Below are 19192 nucleotides of genomic sequence, written 5' to 3'. Positions count from 1 at the left end.
ATGGAATATGCAGTATAGGTTATGCTAACTATGAAATGAGCATTCATTCAAAATCAGAGTGAGAGGAGAATATCTGAGAGGTTTGAGCGTGGCTTAATTGATCTCGGTCAATATGTTGAGTCATGTCTCTCTGCCTTCTGGAGGAGGAAGCAGAGTTAAGAACAGTGCATCTTTGAAATGCACGGTCAACAGTTCATTCTTATTAAAGCAGCAGCCACGCTGTGTGTAGGTGCGATGTAAAAGATGAATAGACACAACATGCCGCAGTGCTACTAGGTCTAAAACAGCACCAGTGGTAGCTGCCACTGATTTCAAGTAGGACCCAAGTCCTTTTAACAGAGTCAAGTCTTAAACATCATTATTAAGTGACCAAGGTAATTAACCTGCTCACGCACCAATTAGATTTAGTTCTTAGAAATTCTATGGCCATTTCCTAAAATAAAACAACATATTCGTATCATCAAACCATGAGTCCTTGTTTCTAACAAGAAATTGTTATTCAAAATAATCATTTAAAAAGGGGAGCGCCAACACATTATGTAAAACAGCGCCCTCTAATGGTAAAAACAAAAATTCCCTTAAATCAGGGTGAACAAATGGAAAAAAATGCATTACTCAAACCAAAAACAATAAATGAATAGCTTCATATGGGGTTCTCAAACCATGAACAAATATAATTATCTAAACCGTTCTCAAAAAAACACTAGGGGTGTTATAAGTTGAGCTCAATTTCAATAACCACATTTCTGCGTTTGAGGACAGAGGGTTATGAGCACGCTTAGGACGTGATGGTTCCTTGGGTCTGACAACCACTTGGTTACTATTCTTAAATTTAGCCTAGATCATATCTATCTCTTACCCACAGTCAGTTGGGCAACGTGGGGGTGAGGCGTTTGACCAGCGTCCCCACGAACCAAGGTGTCAGCCCATATAAATGGGAGCAGCCTCCATCTCTCGTCCCGTGCCTGTGTCTACTCTGTAAACAAACTTCAGAAATAATACGTGACACATTTGTGACCGCCGCTGGTGATTTGGTCCTCAACTAGGCATTTTCATTTTTCAGTTTTTTACAGATTATGAAAGTGCAGATTGTAAGCTTTCAAATGAGGTCTCATACATTGAAATCTGAACATATTTGAAGAAGATATGCTTATTTGAATGCTAGTACTGCCAAATCAACTTAGCTGAGAAATCGCCCTCCAAAGTTCTCCAACAATTTCACACCTCTGACTGCCAGGTAATGGGCGTGAACAATAGCCTGGTAACCCCACCCCCAGCCACTCCCCCACTGGACGATCTGTCATTATCTGTCAGAGTGGCTGTCAACTTGGGGTATTACCTGAGAGTGGGGTGCTCTCTCACTGATTACCCCACACTCTTTGAGTCAGTATTAATCTTGTGTTGTGAATGCAGTTAAGAACAATATAAGATGAAGTTCAAATTTAACGTTCTTTATTGTCAAATACATGATATACATTACAAGCATAAGTAGTAAAGTGTACAAAAAAAGGCAACAGTCTAAGTGTTAAAGTGTACAGTCAGTTGTATAGACAAGGTGCATAGTGTTCATTGTGATCAAGTGCACAACAAAGTAATAAGGTGCATAGTGTTCAATGTGATCAAGTGCACAACAAAGTAATAACAAGGTGCATAGTGTTCATTGTGATCAAGTGCACAGCAAAGTAATAACAAGGTGCATAGTGTTCATTGTGATCAAGTGTACAACAAAGTAATAACAGTCCCCAGCTCAATACTCAAGGTAATAACAGTACTCGGCTCAGTATTCAATATTCAAACAATGCAGTCTGTGCAAGTGTGCGCAAGTCTGTGCAAGAGAACACGCAATGCTTCAGTATACAAACAGGAAAAGGCTGTGGCCTTTCTCCTGCAGTGCTGTCCATCCTGATGATCTGCAGTGAATCTACAAGCGGACAGTCTTGTTCTGAGCTGCTGTGGAGTTTGGCGGGGGACATGTGATGTCTCGTCCCTCATCAGAACAGAACTCTCTGATCTTGTTAAAGAGATATGTCTGTCTGGCCATGTCCAGTCCGGGTGGGGCTTGCACAGGAAGACCTTCTCTGGGGGGCAGGACATCAGGCTTGCGCAGCAGCTGAAACTCGACTGCTGGTGCATCACGGTGTTCTCTGGCCACAACCATGCCAGGTCTCTCTGCATCAAAACTGCAATAGAATAGAAGGAAGAAAGTACATTAAACTATTGCCCACAGTACTGGCACTCCATATACATAAAATAGTACCAGAAAGTGTTGATTAAATAGACTAGCTAATGCATGATAATTACCTGAAGTGCTGGTAACTCGAAATCTGTGGGAGTGCCCGGAAGTAGGGTTTCAGATGCTCTTGCCAGTTGTAGCATTTGCATGTCCAAGTGCATGGGGGTCTGCACTTGTCCACCATTCTCCTGGTAGTCTTGGGCTATGGCCTGGAGCTTGTTCTTGCTCATGCTGTAACCAAAACAAAAAACAAGGTGTCAGACTAACATACCTCTCATGCTCTCTCATTCTGTTTCTCTCTGTAATAGCTACCTAGCTAGCTAGCTAGCTAGATATTAGCTGCCTCGCTGGCTAGTTTAGGAACACAGGGCTAGCTCAGCTAACTAGCATGTTAGCTAACGTTAGCTAGCTAGATATTAGCTGCCTCGCTGGGTAGTTTAGGAACAAAGGGCTAGCTCAGCTAACTAGCATGTTAGCTAACGTTAGCTAGCTAGCCTTTGTTAGTTAGTGCTAGATTTGTTATGCTAGCTAGACTCAGTCACTTGTTTAGAAATGAGCTACTGCTAAACGACTAACGTAAATGTAAACAGCACAGATAGTATAAAGATAGCTTACTCGAAGCATTGTCCTCTTCTTCACTACCACATTCCGAGTTTGTACCATCGTCAACATCCATGTAGTCCTTTAGGTACGAATCCATAAGTTCTCCATTGTCGAATCGTCGAGCGGCGTTGAGCAGATCTTTGTTCAGAGCTTTCGCAAAAGCTGTAGCATCCATGGTTAAACGTGGAACTGAATGTAAACAAACAAAGCGTGCTGTTGTTATGGGCAGGGTGGGGGCGGAGAACCCGGAAGCAATAGCCAATGAAAACAAATCATGCTAATCGATCTGCCCGCCCCCAAACCCGGCTCGAAATCAGCTAAAAACGAGCTTAGTTTGCAGACTAATTAAACGTATTTCGTGAACCTAAAACTGTTGTCTGTTATAGTAAGTAGGTTCTTCACAACTTCAACTTTGGTAATACGCAAAAAAACAAAAAACGAAAAAAAAAGTTTTTTTAGCTATTTTGCCCTCTAGCGCATTTCGGGGTTTGCCGAGTTGCGGACCAAATCACCAGCCGCTGTCACATTTGTTTTACCATGCAGCTGTCTCTGTGGGCCGTCAGACGCACAGACAGAGCTGCATGGGAAGTTTACATACAATAAAAGACAGACAAAATAAAAGACATTTCAATTTCTCACCACTCTTGTGGGTAACACCAATTCTTAGAAATTATGCGCCGGAGGCACATAAACATAACAAAATAAATCATAGACCGCAGTTCTGATAAATTGGAGTGATGTCTTTTCTCTTTTTTTTTTTCAAGAATATGTATCTGAGCATATTAAGTTAACATGACAATACAGTGAATTGAGGTTGAAGTTAGCATCATCTAACACAACTTTAAGTGGCAGTCATTTCAAATTATTAAAATACTTGCGGTTCCAACCGGTTTGGCATTTATCCGGTAGTCCAGGAACGTCAATTCTCTGTAAAACTCAAAACCAATGAATGTGCATCTGAAATCAGTAAAACATGAAATCTTAAACAAAACAAAATTCTCAAAATTGGGTTGTCAGACTATGTATAAGACTAAGATATTGGCAAATATGAATATTTTCTTTTTTCTCTTACCTTTACCCTCCCCCCCCCCCCCCCCCCATGTCACGTACACTCTCACTCTCCCTAGACTTTCCCTACTGAAATATCTATCTTATCTAGTCAGAATCCACCACCCTGTGGAGTATTAACAAAAGACTTTTGAAATTTAGCGTATTGTCTACATTCCCTCCGGTAATGCCCTTTGCGGTTGCAAAAATAACAGCGCTGATCAGATTTGTAAACCCTGCTGTTTTGTTGTGAATATCTCTGATTATCTCTATAGCCTCCATCTTGTTTTTTCTGTCCCATCGGTAGTTGCTTAGTGCGAGCGGTATTGTTGAAATACCTACACTGTGCAGCTCGTCTCACAGAGTCCCTTCTTATCTCAGCTTCACATTGTTCACTTAGCAGACGGATTATTGGCAAGCATAGTTTACCAAACTCATTAACCAGATGTTCAAAAGAATCAGCAGAACCTGGACGGTCAGCTTGTGAGTTATAAGCAGAAACAAAGGGATGGGGCAGAGACACTGAAGGGTCAAAATGGTGACATGGGGTCACAGAGAGACCAATTTGAGCATGAGACACAGCAGGAGGGCATGAAATAGGAGAAGTAACCCTATGGTCAATGGAAGAGAAACCAGAGGGAGGTGTCTCAGAAGAGTAATACCCTAGGGGGGGCGTTATTTCAGACATCCTTGTTTGGGGTAAGGGTGTTATCTGAGATGTAGCAGCCGTAGAGATGACAGTTGGTCGAACAACAGGAAGGGACGTTTGGACAGTAACAACGGACGTGGCCTGAACCAACAAAACTGTTGTTTGGATAGGTGTCACAACAAGGAGGGGGCCAGTATTGGGGGTTGGTTGAAATAGTTTACATCTGCTTAACAAGGGACATGGCCTGAAACAACAAAACTCTTGTTTGGATAAGAGGTCAGAACAGGAAGAGGGCCTTTCTGTCCCTTCACTATTCTCACACATACGCTTTGTTGTACAAAAAGTAGCTCCCATTTTAAAAGAAAATATTAGAACCAACAATGTAATTAAAAAGTTACAGAAAAAAAACTAAACATGTTCAGTCAACCAAATTACTGCTGTGCTGAGAGATACTTGTTTGTTTTGTTTTTTTTTGTTTTTTTTTATCCTGTTATATATTTTTTTTTCCCAAGATGGCAGTCATCAGAAGCCAAATTGGTTGACCCTCGAGAAGAGAAGAGGGAACAGGAAGTCTCTCTTTTTTTTTTTCACACAAGCAGCAAAACAGGAAGTTAACCACGTGAGCACAAAGTTAGCTAATCACGTGGGCTAATCAACATGTGGATGAGGCAGCTAGCACCTTGAAACAATAGAACAGAGAAGATAGCTAGTTGTAGCTAGTTTTGAGCAGAACAAGAACAGTAGCCTAGCTAGAATGCAGCTAGCATGAAAATCAATCACAAATGTACACAAACCAAAACCCAGCATAACCCCAAAACACCCAGCATAACCATGGGTTATACCAGTAAAACAGGACCTCAAATCCCAAAACAAAAACAGATCTACCTTGGCGTAGACTCAAACATACAATGGACCAAACATTTAAGAAGCCTCAGCTTCACATGAAACACAAAACGCAGCACAAACAGACATCCAAGTATAAAAACAAAACGAAACAAATTAAGGATTACGTCGTAGGTACGACTACCTAGCTAACCCCCCCGGGGATTCCAAATAATCTTTCGAATTGAAACAGCCACCTTCCTGTCGTGCTCCTTCACAACAAGAGTAAGCAGAAATAAATAAAAATAACGAGCCTAAGACAACAAGCTCTCACGCGCCGCGGCAACCCCCCACAACGCGGATCACAAAACAATCAAAAGAGAAGGCTTTCCGAAAGTGAAACGTCGTGTAGTACTAAACACACCCGTCCTCAAAAATGAACGCTTACAAAACCAACCCTGGTATATTGGCCTTTAAGCGAGCATGCGGTTCAAAAACCGACTTTCTACCCAGGACACGTGTGCGCAACACCGGCTCGAATAAACACTATTGTCTAAGTTTTCACACAGCTGAACAAACAAAAGACCACTCTTAACTAGGTTCAAACAACGTACCAGACATTCAGCAGTTCCAGGCTGATTCGGGTCCCGGGGGAAAAACCACACCAGCTAGTGTGTGCGTCCCCGAGATTGAAATCCCCCGTTCTTATGAGAAAAGTACGTCACGCGTCCGTGAATTCAGCCCAAAACAAACCGAAGTCTAGCAGTCGTTCCCATTAGAGCATTTTCGTCGCCATATTGTGAAAGGATTTTTTATCCTTGTTTAGTTAGATTGTCAAAGAACACGCTGAGTGGTCGATCAAGCTGGTTTTAACAAAGTACAATAGTTTATTCTATGATACGATTCTGCAGAGTCGGACCCTCGCAACGGAAGTGATTCCAGGCAAGAGTGCCGAACGTGAGGAGGGTTCGTTGGTTTATACAGGAGAAGAGGAAGTGACAGTTTCAGGGGGAAGACAGGGAAGTGATGTCACACAGGGAGGGATTTGTAGTTCTGACAGACTGATCTATGAGAACGAACTACAAGGTTTAGAATTACAGTCCAGGGGGAAAACAGAACACTTTGTTGAGACTTGAAATTCATTCACAGCTGCTGGCGTCCCACCAGAGGGAAAGAGACGGGGGAGACCGGACCCAGACACCCCTCATGGCAAACAAAGATGCCCTCCTCTCCTACGCCCAGCTGTTCCCAGAGGTGGCTGCTCTCATCAGTGAGCGTAGGATGAAGGAGGGCTCTTTGCCTATCCGGGGCTTGGATGCCACGCCGGTGGGTTTTGGACAAAATGCCACCGACACGTACCAGTCTCTGTACGAGTCCACCAGCGCAGAGAAGCAAGGGTAAGTACTGTACCTCATGTCAAAGATGATGTGGTGTGTGATGACGTGTGGACCTCTCTGTTGCTCTGTGCAGTGTATAAGCCCTGCTGTGGTGCTCTCATGTTTGTAGATATGTGCAGTGGCTGAGGAAGCAGAAGGTCATGGCGGGGTCAAAGATGTACAAGCTGCAGGCGTACGTGTTGGCTCGGGACCAGGAGAAGAAGAAGGCTGCACTTGCTCCCCAGCAGACCACACCCCTGCCTACATCCCTGCCTGCTACAAGTAACCACCCTATTTACAACCACCACAGTACACAACCAATGCCCAACTGTTTGTCAAGATATATCTCATCAAATATGTATAACCTCTGTCCAAACAGGCTCTGCATCTTTGACTCCTCCTGATATGTCTGACCAGGATCTCTTTGCTGCCGCCATGGAGGTTGACTCTGGTGAGACACCCCTATACACCACACATCCACACACACCCCATGCACATAACGATGACAAAACAGTGATGTTGATTTTCATTATTGATGCCTGTCTCACTATTTATTAGCCATCAACGGATTACCATCTAGGTAATATAAGTGCGTACGATCGAAGGTAAATGTGGGCAAGTTGATTATCAGTATCTGCACGGCTTACCTGCTTTTGGGATTTTTAGTCCTTCCACCATGCATCTCTCTGTGAGTAGTCTTTAGTCATTTCATGTGTAGGAATAACGTAGTTCATACTATATTTCAATTAACATTCACAATGCTGGCTTCAAATCCTTCTGGCGTAATAAGCCATATATACTCCCACTTGGTTTCCATTCTTTACCTTTTCTCCTAGAAAAAGCAGTGAGTGAGTGAGTGAGTGAGTGAGTCAGTGAGTGAGTCAGTCCTTTGCAGATGCTAGATGCTATGCCACATCTGTCTGTCCGCACGCAGTCTGTCCTCCATCTGTCCTCATGGCATGTTGCATCACAACAAGCTGGGCTTCATGCAATTGACCTTATTGCCATGTGGGGTTCACATCCTTGGCTGACATTGTCTTAGTTTCCTGGAACACAGTGTATGTGTGTGATTTGGTGTGTCTGAACCTTACAGATGACCGTCCAGCTGCGTCAGCCCAAGCCCCCCTCCCTCCCACCGCAGCTCAGGAGCAAGGGGAGCCTGTACTGGTGTTGCCATCCTCTGGCGCAGAGGTATGCCCATCCATGTGTGTTTTGACAGTGTGTAACTCAGAGTTGAATTGACTGCTTTTCTTGTATTCAGCACAGTCTCAAAGCGAGCATTCAGTTCTCGGTAATAACTGATAAAAAAATATTTCTGTTGTAGCTGCTTCCTAACAGCTGGAGGCAGACGCTCCCTGAGGAGCAGCACGAGTGGCTGGGCCGGGCTCTGTTCACCAGGGGAGCCAGCGGGAAGCCCGTGCTCACCACCAACCTGCGCCTGTGGTGGGAGCCCCCTGGAGCCCGGCTGTTGTACACTCAGCCCCCCGCCTCAGCCCACGCCTTCTTCCAGCGCCGGTTCTTCCTGTGGATGCCGTACAAGTATGTTGTGTTATATTTCTAGCAGTATGTGGTATTTGCTTTAAAATATTTCAACTAAATTGATTTAAATACAGAACTGTAATACATTTTATAACATGTACAATTTGACTTTTAAAGGATGTGGGCGTACAAGTTTGTATGCCCCATCTGTAGGCGCAGGCTCACCGGTGCTGGCTGGTACAAGACCGTGCGGAGGGTCTTGGACAGGGACGGCTGGTACTTCATGGGCACGGAGTACCTGGAATGCCGTCCCTGTCAGAAGAAGTGGGCGAGCTGGGCACAGGACATCTTGGACCAGCTGGACCCTGCACACAGGGAGGAGTTTCCAGCTGTTCTCACATACAAGTAAGTAATTGCATTGTTATATTGCTGTGTGGATTAAATAGAAAAAGGTGTGTGTGTGTGACTGTGCCACTTTTTAATATGTCTCACAGGCTGTCCTGTGACAAGGTGTTGCTTGGGCTGCTGAAGCAGCGCACTATGGGCAACAGTGCGACTCGGCTCCACTCCTTTCTGGTGGAGCAGCACACCAGAGAGTGGATGGCGAGGTCGATGAGCTACCTGTCTGCGCTCCGCAAGCTTCGGGTACCGGGCGCAGCGCCGCAGCAGCAGCAGGTGTCCCTGCCTCCCATGCACCCGGTCCCCTGCGTGTCCTGGCTGATCTCTGTCTACGTGAGGGAGGCGGCCAGTAGAATGGAGGAGACCAAGGCCAGGGTCACCTCCATCTTTGGAGACATCCTGAAGATGGACTCCACCAAGAAGGCAAGATTCACTACTACTTATAGTACAATGTATAGTGCAATTCATATATTATAACAACAGCTGACATTATAACATATATATTGTAACAGTCACAGTTGATTTTATATTTCAGATGACAAAGAAGCTTGCGGGTGCCGCTGCTCACACGGCTGCCTGGGTGAACAACGTCGGCAACGAGTACGGGCAGGTGTTGATGTCCGTACTCACCGACCGCGAGGGCGACGGTCTTCAGCCCATGACAGCCGGTCTGATGCAGCGGTACAGAGAAGCCGGACAGGCCCCTCCCTCGGTCCTGTACGTGGACCGGGACTGCTGTTCCCTCTCCGGGGGACAGAGCAAGGTACATGTTGACATGTTGTTTTAGTTAATGCATTCTATTATGAGCTGTGTTCTTAGCACTTACCTTTTTATCAAATCACACAACAGGTGGCGGCGATGTTCCCGGAGTGGGACAAGCTGGTGATCCGGTTGGCCGTGTGGCACCTGATGCGGCGCTTCGCCAGGGGGGTGTGCACGACAGCCACCAGCTGTATGGCCTTTTCATGGGGAGGCTGTCCTTTGCCATTTTCGAATGGGACAGTGGCGACGTCGCTCGCCTGGAAGAGGCCAAGCGGTCCAAGGAGGGGGACGCCGTGGTGAAGCTTTCGGCCAGAGAGCTTGCCCGTCACTGCCGTCGCCGGACGCGAGGCACGGCTGAGACGGAGCGGCTCATCCGGGAGGTCCTGGACGCCTTCTGGGACGTGACGGACACCAACGGCGTCAAGCTAATTGACCACGCCCAGATGGACAACATCTGGCATCTCCACTGCATCCAAGACCCAGAGGAAGTGGAGCTCTACACCAAGACGGGGGAGTTGACCAAGGGAGGGGTGGTTCTCCCAGTCTACCGGTGTGCCAGAGGCTCCAATTCCCTGGAGTCATTCCACCTCCACCAGAACCGCTTCATTCCAGGTAAGTGTTGTCACCAGAGGGAAAGAAAGAGTGAGGGAGAGAGAGATAGATGAAGAGGAAGAAAGAGAGAGATTATTGAACATGCCCCACCTCTTTGTTCCAGGCACAGCAGCCAACACCCTCCACTTCCAGGTGTACCTGCTGGAGGGCTTGGTGAGGTGGAATGAGGACCGTGGCAGGGCTGCAGTGGAGGATGCCAGCAGGTCAACGCTGCGTTGCTACAGATAGATGCATGATGGATTGATATTAACACGTAATTATTAATATTTGGGCTGGAATAACATCTGTGTATTACTGGCGCTGTATAAATCATCTGCTTTTTCCTTGCCTACAGTGCCAAGCTGCAGCAGTCCTTCAGCCAGCTCACCCAAGAGTTTATGGGTATGACGCTGGTTGAAAATTACACCAAACTCAGGGAGTACACAGGTAACTAATGAAACTAATGATCATCACCCATGATTTGCGCTCATCAATCAATCAAAGCTTTATTTGTATAAACGTTTTAACGGTGTTGTGTCCTGTTCAGGGGAACTCATCGGTGTGGAGTACCTGTTGTCCCAAACATCAGGTGATGCGGTGGAGGACCTGGGCAGGGATCCTGACACCCCTGATGGGATGGACGACGCTGCGGTGGACCAGTGGGATGAGGGGTTTGGAGAAGAGCCGGAAGACGACCCGGAGGAGTTACGTCTCCTGGAGCACCACCACCAGCTCCTGCGCCAGGAGCAGACGCTCCCCCAGCCCAGCGCCTCTCTTCCCCCTCCCGCCGCCTCTCTGCCCCCCCCGGCCGCCTCTCTGCCCCCCCCGGCCACCTCTCTGCCCCCTGCCGCCGCCTCACCATCCCAGTCTGGTCCCGCCAACACCGAAGTCCACGATGCCCCTGAGATGGAGATCGAGGAGCAGGAGGAAGACGTAAGCACTTTAAAGTGTTACATACATTCTTTCGGAATAGTTATATCATTCGTCAGTGTGCCTTCATGACCTTTGTGTTGCCCCTCTGTTGCAGGATGCCGTTGGGCCAGATGGACGTGGTGGCTATGCCAACGTGGTGCGTCTGGCCCGGGTCCTGGTGGACCTGCGCACCCTGGCGCCGTGGTGACGCAGCGGATGGAGAAGGAGATCGTTGCCCTCTGGACCAAGCTGTCCGATCTGGACAAGGCAGCGGTCAAGTTCCCCCCCCGGCACCAGAACAGGCTCGTCAAGGGCCGGTTCAAAGCCAGCGCGGCCAGGTCCAAGCGGCATCCCGCGATACCCGGCGTGGTCAGTGTGAACCGGTAAGCGTAGGCTGCATGTACACCTCAGTGCATGTACATCTCTGTGCTTTGTTTTGTACTTAGTGACCCGGGGCATGTCTCTCTGTGTCCAGTTCTGTCATGACCACAGGTGGCGGTGCGGCACAGTGTCCAAGCGCCAGCAGGCTGGTGGAGGCCATCGTCTTGGAGCTGTGCCACGTCCACTACGAGGGCCAGACGTTGGCTGGGGCCCGGGTGTACCGCTGGGGGGTCCTCCTTCAGGACTACAACCGCATCATCAGCAATCTGTGGAGCTGTAAGTCCCTGAGGGAGACCGCCCCCATGCAGCTGTACTCGTTCAACCACAGGACCCTCAATAAGTGGTGAGATTCAAATTGTATTTGACCTCTCTTCCTTTTTCTGTCTGTCTCCCTCTATTAGTAAAGCTCTGTCTCTGTTCCTTTCATTTTTATTGAGCGTAAATCTCTTGTCATCAGGAACCTTGACAGGACTCTGGCCATGAACAGGCACACCCTCAGCGTAGCTGTGCCCGGGGCTACCGCTGAGCTCTGCGCAGCAGACCTTCCTCCAGCGAAGCGCCTGCTGACAGAGCCGGTGCAGCCAGACCAGCCCCTCACCTTCTCTGTCCCTGAGGACACTTCAGGTCTGGCTGTGAGCCACAGAGGGCCTCTGGCACCGGCTTTATTTGGCATCATCGCCCCCCCTGCTGCTGCTGCCACCGCCGCCACCTCCACCTCCACCCCTGACACATCCGGCACTACCACCACCTCCACAGCCACTGCTGCTGCCGCCGCCGCCTCCACCCCTGACCCTCTGGCCGTGTCACGCTCCACAGCCTACCGGAGAGACATGGAGCAGCAACGGGCCTAGGAACTTGGGGCTTTCCTAAAAGAGCCCAGGCAGTTTAAAAAGTTTGACTGCAAGCACTGTGGCCAGCCAAAGAGGAAGGAGTTTGGCCACAGTCGCTTCAGGGGAGAGTTCTACTGCCCCAAGGCTCCCCCTGGCGGTCTCTCAAAGGAACAGTGGCTGGAGATGAAAAAGGCTGAAAAGAAAGGTATTTACATTTTGATACTAACCTAATCTATTATATAACTCCTAATGTCTGACATTACTTATTGTAATGAGTAGGCTACCGACACCATTGAGTGCTAGACTGCAATGCTTTAATGAATCCACTGTGCATGCCCATACTAGTAGGTTAGCAATCATTATACAACAGAGCCCCCTTGTGTCTTGGCGACACCTATCATATCATTACACTTATTGATGGAATTTTTGAAACTTTCTCTCCGGCAGACTGACTCACGCCAGGCCACCCAGCTAGGAGCCCACTCCAGCGCCCATCCTGCCCCCACTCAGGATCAACACTCTAGCCCCTCAACAGGCCTCTTCCTCCTTCTCAGCCTAACATGCCCTAGGCTGTGGCTGGAACACTGTTGAGGAGTGGTGGGTGGAGAGATGAAGGACGCTAACTCAGAGTGAGGTGATATAAGACACTGAGCCCCTAGCTGGAAGGCACTGGACGTTTTTGTACATTTTCATGAATTCAACTTCCCTTGCGTGGACCGAGACCTCGATGTGGTGTAAGGGCCTGCGTGTGTCAATGATCCACACTCCAAGACTACTGGTAGGGACACCCTTGTCAAGCGGGTCTGTGGTGAGACACCTGACCAACATCGGTTCGCTTATCAGATGACTACATGGATGCTAATTCTGTGTGTGTGTGCTTGTGATACACTGGACAAACTTCAATTCATTGAAGAGTGTGGTTCTTTATTTAACAGTGTGGGCCTTCAATGTTGTTCAGTGTTAAATGTGTTTAAAATATGATACAGTGGGACACTATTCATTATAGGCAAGGTAATTTGTATAGCACATTACAACACAACTTGATATTTCCACTTCTGTCACAGGGTGGCACCCAAACAAAACAAACACTGCTTCAACGAGTATGGATGACACTGGATTAAAATGCAACAAGTGAATATATTTATTAAAAAACACAAGGTTATGCAAGAACAGTGCGGGTGCTTTTATTTAACAGTTTGGTTCATTGTCATTCTCCATAAAATGAGATGAAGTGATATAGTAACAAAATTTCAAAATCTAATTCATTGAAGTCTATAAGTGTGGCCCTTCATTGTTTCATTGTAATTGACCGAATGTGATGAAAATATGAGTCTGGGTTTGGTTTTGACTACAGGGTTGTCATTTTTGGGGTATAACCACAGTTACAGTGGTGTCCTCAGGGTCCTTTCTTTGTGTATAACTCGTGGTGTCCTGACCTCTCACTCAACATCTTAACATTTGTTACATTTAACATGCTGTGTTTTATAAATAAAACCAGGCCATCTGTGGTGTGCTGACATTGAATTTTGTTTGCTACTGTTGCTTTTTGGGGGGAGGGGGTTAAGTGAAGAGTACAATTAAAGCAACAAAGACATAGGTAATACTGTAGTTCTAGACACAAAGACATAGGAGTACACTGTAGTTCAAGACAGCACACTTCCATGCATGAACAAGAGGAGCTGGCTCCTCATTGGAAGATCCTCTCTGGGGCTCCTCATTGGATGGTGCTCTCTGGGGCTCCCCATTGGAAGGCCTTCTGGGGAGCTCACCTGTCTGGGGGCTGGACTGTCACCTAGGCTTCCAGTGTGAGTAGTCATTTTCATAGACACCACCTGGACAGAGATAAAAGAGAAGCAACAGGACAAGTACATTTTCCATCCAAGTACTTTTTACTTTCTTTTCAATGGCTCCAAAGAAAAGCAACAGAAAACGCAAACACATGGAGGCTCAAGAGCAAGGTATTGGCTTCTATCTGGCTGTTTCTTAATTGTTACTGTTCTTATATTGTGTACGGTTTACAGCATTTTGGGCTGTATTTCATGAAAGGAGCTCTCTAAATTCAATTTATTTATTTTTAAGGTGAGTCTTCCTCCACCTCACCTCAGTCTTCCTCCACTCCTGCTGCCAAGAAGGGACCAACAAGAAACACTTTGTTTCGGTGGAAGAAGGCAGAGGAGAAGGACAAGCTGGTCCTTCAGGCTGCCGCAGCGGACCCTGGGAGCAGGCCTGGCGACCCCTGCGACATCTGTGGGCAGCCCAGGAAGCTGGACACAGAACATGCCTTCTACAGGGGGCAGTTCTTCTGCGCCATGGAGGAAGGCCCAGGTGGAAAGACCGCCAGGGAGTGGTTGGAGGAGCAGCAGCAGCCAGGAGACAGCAAAATGCCCAGGACCACAGCCTTCAACCTCGTCAAGAGGTGCCTCAAGCCTTCCACCAAAAACAGAAAGCCCCACAAACTCAGAATTTGCCAGCTGTGTGGGCAGCCAAAAACAAAACTTTACGGCCACAGCCAGCATCGCACAGAGCACCTCTGTGCGATGTATAATTGTATCTCAGTGGAGAGGTGGCTGGCTGAGAGGAGGCAGAAAGAGAGCACCTCTACAGAGAAGAGGACCTGAAGCAGGGGGGAGGGGGTGGGGCACAGCACAGACTCAAGTCAGGTCAGGAGGGGGGTAGGTCCCCTCTGACTACACATGCTGAAGGAGAGGGGGGGGGCAGGGGAGCTACATTTGTTTGCTGGCCTGAGTTGGAAAGTTGTGGTGGAGGCACAGAAACACGACTCCAATTTGTGTTGCTGTTTGTGTTGTTCTTAGATTTTGATAGTTTTTTTGGTGTTTTTAACTATTGCCGTTTGTGTTGTCCTTAGATTTAGATTGTTTTCTTTTTGTGTTTTAAAATGGCATCTATGTATGTATGTATGTATGTATAAAAAATAAATACACATTTTTCTAGTAGCTGTAATCTATGTGCATTTTTCTACCAGCGAAGAGCCTCTGTTCTTCTGCATGTTTTTCATAATGGGTTCATTTACGAGGACATGGGCCACTGGGACATGGCCCAGACACATTACTGCAAGGAGACAGCGATTGATTCGGGTTCAGTGTCAAGGACACTCGTGAACTCCAGAAGTTGGGACGGACCCGAACCGGGACCACTCGCTGTCAATCATGCCCTCATTTGCATGCCGGACATGACTGACAGCCATCTTGGGGCGATACCAGAGAAGATGGGTTAGGGAAATTGGAACGCCCAGGGGGCGTATCGTCCCACCTTAAGGACCAGAGGCTCAGGAGGGCAATGGGAGAGGGCACCAGACCCGGTCTTTTGCCACAGAGCCCCGGAGGGCCCCAGAGGGTCGTACGGGCCCCGGGGCGCTCCGGGGCCCTGGGGAAGGGCCAGGGCAAGGGGCAGGGGCCCACAGAGAAGAACGCTCTGCTTTTTTTGCGCCTTAAGCAGGTGAATGTTCGGGTCTCCCTGAGTTCTCCCTAGGTTCTCCCTACCTGGGCCCGCCCCTCGCCCTGATTGGCCGAGACGCACAGGTTCTCCTTAGACCGCAGCGACATTACCGCTCCCATTGGACCGTTCTTTCGGTTTACCGCTGCGATTGGCCTGCTCTGGGGATCGCTTGTAGTTGCGTCTACCGCCCACATTAACATAACAGTACGACGACTACAGTTAACGAAGTAAGTGGGAAAAATAAATAGGGATATTAGGAATTAGGAATTGTCGATAAAATAAATGGCACAGACGTAATAATTAGGAATATTAGGAATTAGGAATTGTCGATAAAATAAATGGCACAAACGTAATCAATGTATTGCTCATGTTAAACTTAGGCCCATCTACCACGGGCCTACAGGTAACTAAGCCGGACGGGGAGGTGGGGTGGGATGCGTTGGAAATGTCCGGATAATAACCAGATAATGTTAGGTAATAACACTAGATTTTTATTTTTACTGGGTTGTTAATTTTGATGATAGCTCTGCAATTCCTGGCTCAACCGAATAGTCTTAACGCACGCCGCTTCCAGCGCTAGCCAGACTACCCCACTCAGGAGTAACGTTGCTACGGTGGCTATTATAGGCTACTATAGTGCATACACTATATCGTAAGAAATTGTATGCTGGTGGATAAGTTTATTTTGTGTTTAGACACTTTAAAATCCAGTTTTAGCAAGTCCCCGGAGAAGTGTTGTAGGCCTACAGGCCTAGCTTGGCGCCTAAAAATTAATTTAAAAAAAAAAGCGCAATTTTGCGTTCAACACTGTTGGCTGAGATAATATCTAACACGTATAGCTAGGTAATATAAGTTATATTAACTAAGGTGGTTTTAACACCCGCACTTGGGATGGGTGGTCGTAACGCCATGACAAGACTGATTTCTGGGTTTATGCTAGCGACATTTTAAACTGCAATGGAAATACATGTACCACAAATCATCACTATGAATTCTGTTAAGTGTCGTCCTGAAAATATAACTTGGCGATGCCTCTTCATTGTATGAGAATTCCATATCACAATAGGGGGTCTGTGTGATTATAATGTAATAGGCTACATATAGAAAGAGGGGGTCTGTCATTCCATCTATCATGAATCATCTGTGTAATAACGTCGATGTAACATATTTATATAGTGTTATTAACAAGTTTTGTAAATCACATTTTCCTCATGCTGTGTTTGGTGCCAGAGGTGTTATCATCTCCAAATCCCATTTAGATGAATAGCCACATCATACATTAGCATGAATGTTGTCCATCTGTTATCACTGGGCTTATAGGGTCTAACTACTGGCTCTTTTTGATGTCACAGATGGACTACGTACCAAATTTTCACTTCAGTGTGGGTTCCGATGACCTCATAGTGAGGGCCTCCACAGAGGCGGTGGCACTGGCCCGCCAGCAGACGGGAGTCCGGCCCCACCGGCCAAAGAATGCGGCCACGACAAGCGAAGAGGCCAAGGGCCGTGTCGTGTCCGGTGGAGGAGACTGCTCTGACGGCAAGCTGGTTCTCAGCCAGTATGAGATCCAGTTTGGGAAGTACAGAGGGCAGTCCTTCCACTGGCTGCTAAGCCACGACATGGGCTACGCCCTCATGGTCCTGGCGACACACCAGCAGGAGCGTGAGTCGGGGGACACCACAACCAGCCCCATGATGCTCAACAAGGACTCTCTGTCCCGCTACGCCGGGCTGTTCTCCTGCGTATCGGCCGCTGTCCGGCAGAGGAGGATGTCCGACGGCTCCCTCGAAGCGTCCTGTCAGGACAACAAGAAGGTGGGATTTTGGGAGCATGCCGGACTGACATACCGGGAGTTCTACGAGTCGAGGGACTGTGAGGTGCAGAGGTAAGTCAGACAGTGAGTGTTAATGAAATGGCACTAAAGGGTAAACGGTGTAAACAGTGTTTCCTAATGTGGCTTCATCCCTCTACACAGCTACAGGGCGTGGCTCAGGAAGGCCCATGTGCAGACCGCTAGGTCAAGCATGGACCACCTGAAGAGGTATGTGCTGGGGCGGGACCAGAAGAGGAAGGCAGCCTCCTCTGCGTGTGGCACACCTGCACCTACCTCTACCTCCACCCCCAGGTCGTCCACCTCATCTTCCGCGGGGCCTTCACCGAGGAAGGCAAAGCGGTGTCGGATCCTCAGGGGTACTTGTCCTTGTCATCAGCAGACCGGTGTTGCTTTTGTGTGCCTATCTTATTCATTTTGACCCGAAAGTTGTAGCTCAGTCGAAATAGCATAATGTTTCATGAGCGTGTGTGTGTTTTCAGATTCCTCTTCAGAAGAAGAGGAGGATGACATGGCGCTAGTAGCAGGTGCTGTGGAAGCAGAGCAGTCTGTTACTTCAGGTAATTACACAAGAATCGCTTTAAATGTAACAAATAATAAATACACTGTATAATCATTGGACCGGGTGCACGTTCAACACATTTTTATGTCCCATCTGCTGTTGTGTCACAAGTGTTTTAGTAGATGTAACAGGATGCAGTAAAAAAACAAAAAAAAAGCATGTGAGTTGGTGAGTTACTTTTCCATCCTCTGTGCAGCGCCAGTGACTCCTGACCCTCCAGCGGGTCCAGTGGTCTCTGTCCCGGTCCCTGCTCCTCCTGTGGTCCCTGCTCCTCCCGTGGTCCCTGCTCCTGTGGTCCCGGCTCCGGTGGTCCCCGCTCCAGCCCAGAGAGCACCTGCTGTGGCGTGTGGCCCGCTCTCAGCAGATGTCAGTCCTCTGTTGATATCTCAAAACACAAGATTTACTTTTTACTCTTTACGAGTTGTAATCTTTTACCAATGCATGTCAATATTTCTGTGTGTGTGTTTTCCAGGTTCCTCTCCCAGAGAGCTGGAAGAGCACGCTGCCCAGGGTGCAGCATGCCTGGGTGAGTCGGGCTCTCTTCACCAGGGACAAGACGGGAAAGCCAGTGCTCCACAACGAGCTACAGATGTGGAACTATCCACCTGGGCCCAGACGGCTCTACTACCAGCCTCCTGCCTCGCCTGATGCCTTCTTCCAGCGGCCGTTCTTTCTCTGGGTACCCTACAGGATGTGGCAGTGCACCATCAACTGTCCCATATGTGCCCATAAAATGACCTCCAGTGGCCTGTACAAGACTGTCCGCAAGGTCTTGGACAGCGACGGGTGGTATTACATGGGCACAGAGTACCTAGAGTGCCGCAGCTGTGGGAAGAAGCTGGCGTCCTGGGCGAGGAGCATCATGGCCCAGCTGGATGACGGGTACAGCAGGATGTTCCCAGCAGTGCTCACCTACAGGTAGGAGGAGAGAGAGACGGCGAGTCGGTTTAGAAAAGTGTTGAATGAATGGACTTTGTCACCGAGCGTGGTGTTGTCGCTAACTAAGCATGCTTGTTGTCGTCTGTTTCGCAGGTTGTCGTGTGACAAAGAGGTTCTGGCGCAGATGAGGGGACGGACACTGGGCAACAGTTCCAACCGCCTGCGCTCCTGCCTGGTGGAGCAGCACACGGCCGCCTGGATGAGCAGCTGCATCCGCTTCATGGCGACGTACAACAGGTTTGCGATGCCAGGGGTGATCCTGCCACCTCCTCCGGCCCTGCCAGAGATGGACCCGGTCCCCACCAGGCAGTGGATCTTGT

This window comes from Borostomias antarcticus (assembly GCF_949987555.1).
Source record: "Borostomias antarcticus genome assembly, chromosome: 15".
Classification (NCBI taxonomy): Eukaryota; Metazoa; Chordata; class Actinopteri; order Stomiiformes; family Stomiidae; genus Borostomias; species Borostomias antarcticus.
Note: the sequence above shows the minus strand (reverse complement) of the source record.